At 41.4% G+C, this 5,025-nt stretch overlaps 1 long non-coding RNA gene across 1 annotated transcript; it reads left to right on the top strand.

The window, feature by feature from the left end:
- The first annotated feature begins 484 nt into the window (after positions 1 to 484).
- On the top strand, positions 485 to 2,772 carry LOC139660270 (uncharacterized). The gene is made up of 3 exons (XR_011696553.1): positions 485 to 557; positions 1,600 to 1,679; positions 2,657 to 2,772. It is a non-coding gene; the product is annotated as an uncharacterized lncRNA (long non-coding RNA).
- The last annotated feature ends 2,253 nt before the right edge of the window (positions 2,773 to 5,025 follow it).

The raw sequence follows: 5,025 nt of genomic DNA, 5'->3' as shown, positions 1-5,025 counted from the left end.
GTGACGTTTCAAACTGGCCACGCCCACAACGTGCGGTACAACAACATCGATATTTACTGTGGCTGCTTTTTCTGTATTCTGATAATTTATCTGACATGTATACGGTGTAAATAGTGTGTCGTTACATTTTCACGGTTATCAAAGACCTGCATCATTATTCAAATGTTTATTTTCTGGAAGTCACAAAATGCTAACAAGCTAACGTTAGCAAACTTCCATTCAAGAGAGGATTCATGCTAGCATTTTGAGACTTCAAGAAAAACATTTTAATGATCTTACTGTTGTTTGACAGTCATGAAAAGGTAACGTCAAATTATTTACACCATATACATTTCACAAAAATTATTAGAACACAGAAAAAGCAACCACTGAAAATGTCGATCTATTGGCCTTTTCACCGCGTCATTCGCCATTCTGAAGCAGTGCAACGCAGACGGTGGGACTGTTTTGAAGGGAGCACCTGCTGGGGAGGCAGAACGGGGCAGAACAGGACAGAACATCCGAGAAGGCCACTGAAGCAAGCCCGATCGATCGCCGAAAGTTGCGGCAAGTCACTGGTAAGTCAGTAGACCAAGGTTACCTTGTTTGTACAGCTACTTTATCAACTTTCGTTTAAAATCCGTTAATTTAGTTGCTGGGTGCGCTAGCCAAACTCCTACTACTAAAAGGCTAGCTTAACGGTAACGGCCAGCCAAGCTTATGCAGAACTAAACCCCAACTTGCTTGTCCATATATTTTTTTTTAATGATTAATGATTTGTTTAAACGATTTAAGTCGACTAGGGAACTTTTTATGTGTAATAATGCATTGATAGCGGCGTGATATGTTGTTGTAAATTAACGCGCCAAATTTAAATGTCAATTTATCGGTACGTTAATATCAATCTATTTACAAGCAACTAAAGCAGATTAATTAATTAGTTGACAGAATATGTTCTTTACTGCAAATCTTTCGGGTCGAGTTGTGAATTGGCCATGCATTTGTTTCTACTATTAACAACGACAAAGGAAGCCGTTTGAATGGAGTTCAGCGTACAGTTTTCCTATACAACTTCTGTGCTATTTGGCTTGCAGGAAGCCGTTTGCTCTGGCGAGCCGCAACCGTTTTTGATGGCATTATTTAAACAGATAAAGCTTATTTAAAAAGGGAACGCTAAGGTATGTTTTGCATCGGCCATCTACAGCTACTCTGGCATGTAAAACGTGACACTAACAATTGTAAAACACGTACGGCGTTTATGGAATACGATTTGGCCATATTATAGTGATTTGACCGTTAGAGAGAGAGAGAGGGTAGAGACTGCTATTGTAACCTCAGGGCTATGATTTGACCACTGGACACATGGCCTCAAGTGTAAATATTTTTTTATACAACAGTGTATAGAATAGCTATGACTTATGATTTTATAATTTAATCATATCTTGAATGGTACAGGACGTGGTTAGGTGCCTCTATAATTCAGAGGAAAATCAAAGGCGTTTTAATCCATCCGAGAGGTATGAAATATTATTGGAAGTCAAGAAGCTGGTTCTTGTACATTTTTATTGTACATGTCGGGCATCCCTAGATAATTTCTTTCCATGCCAATGTCCTTTTCAGCTTCAGATCCCAATGTGGCAGTTACGGCATCATTGGAGAAGTCAAAAAGAGCCTGGATGTTCCTGAGGTGCTCATAAAATGTAAGCTGGGTTCATAATTTGGGAATAAAAATACATTTTGATGTTATTATAATTGTCCTCTCTGGATGATAATGCACTACTTTTAATTCAATGAAAGCAGATGAAGTTGTAAGGTTTGGAGTGGTGAATCAATAGGCGTTATGCCCAACTTACTTCCGCATTCTGTTAAAACAAATTTACTAGTTTCCAGTTCAGTTTTTCCGAAAGCTTGTTGTAGCAGCTACATGTGGATATGGCGTTGTTTTATTCACAGTGTCTTCGGGAGCTGCCAGAGATGAGCATTTCCGATGTACATTATATATGCAGTTTGACCTCCAAGACTACAGTATATACGGTACCAGGGCAGCTGTCACAGGGGGACCTGGTCATGATCCCTGATTAGCCTACTCAGCTGCCCTGATACCGATTTCACCAGTCAGCCTGTCTCTGTTTGACACTGGTGAAAATAAAACGACAACGTGATTATATAGGCATCTACACATATAGCAATCATTAATTAGACACTTGCTGGGTGAGATTCTCTTAACAACAGTGTTAAGCAGTGAGCTAGCTAAATAACTAGCCAGCTAGCTAGTACACAGCTGCCCTTGTCGCACATGTATGAAGAAGCGTACAGCTTAAACACTTTATCCAGTTTGGTCGTGGGAGTCTTGGAGGTCAACCTGCATACGATGTACATCAGAAATGCTCATCTTTGGCAGCTTCCGAAGACGCCGTGAATAAAACACCACCATATCCACACGTAGCTGGTACAACAACAAGCTTTCGGTAAAGCGAAACTGAACCGGAAACTAGTAAATCCGTTTTTACAGAATGCGGAAGTAGGTTGGGCATAACCCCTATTTCACATGCCGAGCAGTGCCCCTGAGTGCTCTCATTTGTTGTTCTCTTTTGGGGCTATCAATCTAACCACATTTCAATTATGAAATTACAAAGGTTCTGCCTGCATTGTCATTGTGATTTTGTATTTTTTCCAGTATCATGTGCAACCTACTACGAAGCAGTCAGAAGGAACTACACATCTGTGCTGCCTCAGAACCTGGGGGAGAGGGTGCAGCAGTCTCAGAAGAAGAAGGCTCGACAGAGGAGACAAGTAAGTTGTTATATAACATTCTGTATATTTACATGCACACTAATTATTTTATTATATCTGGTTTAAAGCTTGGGTAGTAATCCCTCCATTCAGGAAGTGGAGGAATTACTAGCAAAACTCTATTAGAATGTTAACATCTCCTCCCTCCCTCCCTTTAGCAGGGAGGGAGGGGAGATAAATCATAGATTATTCACCAATCATTTTTTTATTGTTGGATTTATACGTCATCGTCTGATTTGTTTTGGTGTTTTGATTTTGTGCATGCAGGACCTGTAGTATGGTGGCCATTTTAGGACATCCTGAGCCGCCTTTGTCATTCGTAGATCGACTCCCAACTAGAGGACTTCCAACTAGGTAAGAATTTTCTCAATTGTTTATTATTTTGTTTCCTTTGCCTCCTATCTTGCATGCTCTGGCTCTACTCTGGCCTTTTCATATGACTAGAATTTATAACCTCCTCCCCTCCTTTCCTCTCCTCTCCTCTCCTTGTCTCTTCTCCTCTCCTCTTATTGTCTCCTCTCCTCTCCTCTACTCTACTCTCCTCATCTCCTCTCTCCTCTCCTCATCTCCTCTCTTGTCTCCTCTCCTCTCTCCTCCTTGTCTCCTCACCTCCTTTCCTCTCCTCTCCTCTCCTTGTCTCCTCTCCTCTCTCCTCTCCTTGTCTCCTCTCTCCTCTCCTGTCCTCTCCTTTCCTCCTCATCTCCTCTCTTGTCTCCTCTCCTCTCTTGTCTCCTCTCTCCTCTCCTCCTCTCCTTGTCTCCTGTCCTCTCCTCCTCCTCTCCTCTCCTCTCTTGTCTCCTCTCCTCTCGTCCTCTCCTTTCCTCTCCTCTCTCCTCTCCTCCACTCCTTGTCCCTTGTCCTCTCCTCCTCTCCTTTCCTCCTCCTCTCCTCTCCTCTCTTGTCTCCTCTCCTCTCGTCCTCTCCTTTCCTCTCCTCCTCTCCTCTCCTCCTACTCTCATCTCCTCTCCTCATCTCCTCTCTTGTCTCCTCTCCTCTCCTTTCCTCTCCTCCTCACTTCAACTTAATTTGTTAGCCTACCTGTTGATTTAAACATGTAGATAACCCCCTGACCATCTCATGACGTCTCACATTGTCCCTCTATTTCTTTACAGCTCAGCTCCCACAAGATGGATCCCACCATCATCCCACCATGGATGAAGATCCAGATGTGGTGGACGCCAATACAGCCTTTGCTGGTTTGTGGCTGTTTGGCATTTAAATGATACAGGTGTTCATGTTGGTGTATATGTGTTGTATAAAATTTGTCAGGTCCTGTAGTGTTTTCTATTGTCTATGGTTTTGTTTTTGTATAGTGTCCTATGTTCATTGTTTTGTGACATTGTTCTTTATGCCATTGAGAACACTTAAATGGATTTAATTTGTACAAATCTGTTGACAATAAATACCTGTTTTATTCACTGTACTCTGACTAATACTTCTTTTATGAAATTTAATTGTTTATAGTAAAATATTCTTATATTAAATACAGTAAACCTGTTTAAATTTGCAGTAATACTCTGCAATATTAATGTGTTATGCTGTAAAACACAATTATAGTATCATACTCCAAAACACAATTACAGTAGACCAGATATACTGTAAAACAATTACAGCATCGTACTATAAAAGACAATTACAGTATCATACTAGAAACCACATTTACAATAGAGCAGTTATACTGTAAAGCACACTCACGGTAAGACTGTCTTAACTGTAAAACGCACTTACAGTAAAGCTGTTTTACCGTAAAATGCACTTACAGTAAAAGTGTTTTACTGTAAAACATCATAACAGTAAAGGTACTGTAGACCGTAATTACAGTAACTTCCTGGCAACAGTGTCGCCAGTAAGTTACTGTAAAAATGCAATAAAATGTCTAACAGTGTGTCATTACGCAGCTGTTTGATTAATTATGGGTCAATTTGTGTGTGCATGTGCATGTGCAGAGTAAGTGGAAGTAGTCAGGGTGTGTGTGTGAGAGAGAGAGAGATAGGGAAAGACAGAGAAAATGGAGAAGAAGAAGAGAGAGAAGCGGTGTGTGTAGAGATTGGGAGACATCAGCAGAGAAATCAGGGTCAACTGTCAGGGCGCATCGATGCTGAGGGGAAGCCAACCCAAGCAGAAAGGCTGCGGACTGATTCCCTGAACAAGTGGGGTTACTGCGACACACCCACACACACACACTCACGCACGCACACTCACACACTCACACACTCACACACACCAGTGGCCAGATTTGTCATAAACTAGGAG

The sequence above is a fragment of the Centroberyx affinis genome, unplaced genomic scaffold (assembly GCF_046629955.1).
Source record: "Centroberyx affinis isolate AG114_WGS23_722 - 3 ecotype Tasmania unplaced genomic scaffold, CSIRO-AGI_Caff_v1 ptg003264l_1, whole genome shotgun sequence".
In the NCBI taxonomy this organism is placed as follows: Eukaryota; Metazoa; Chordata; class Actinopteri; order Beryciformes; family Berycidae; genus Centroberyx; species Centroberyx affinis.
This window is presented reverse-complemented; position numbering and strand designations above follow the sequence as displayed.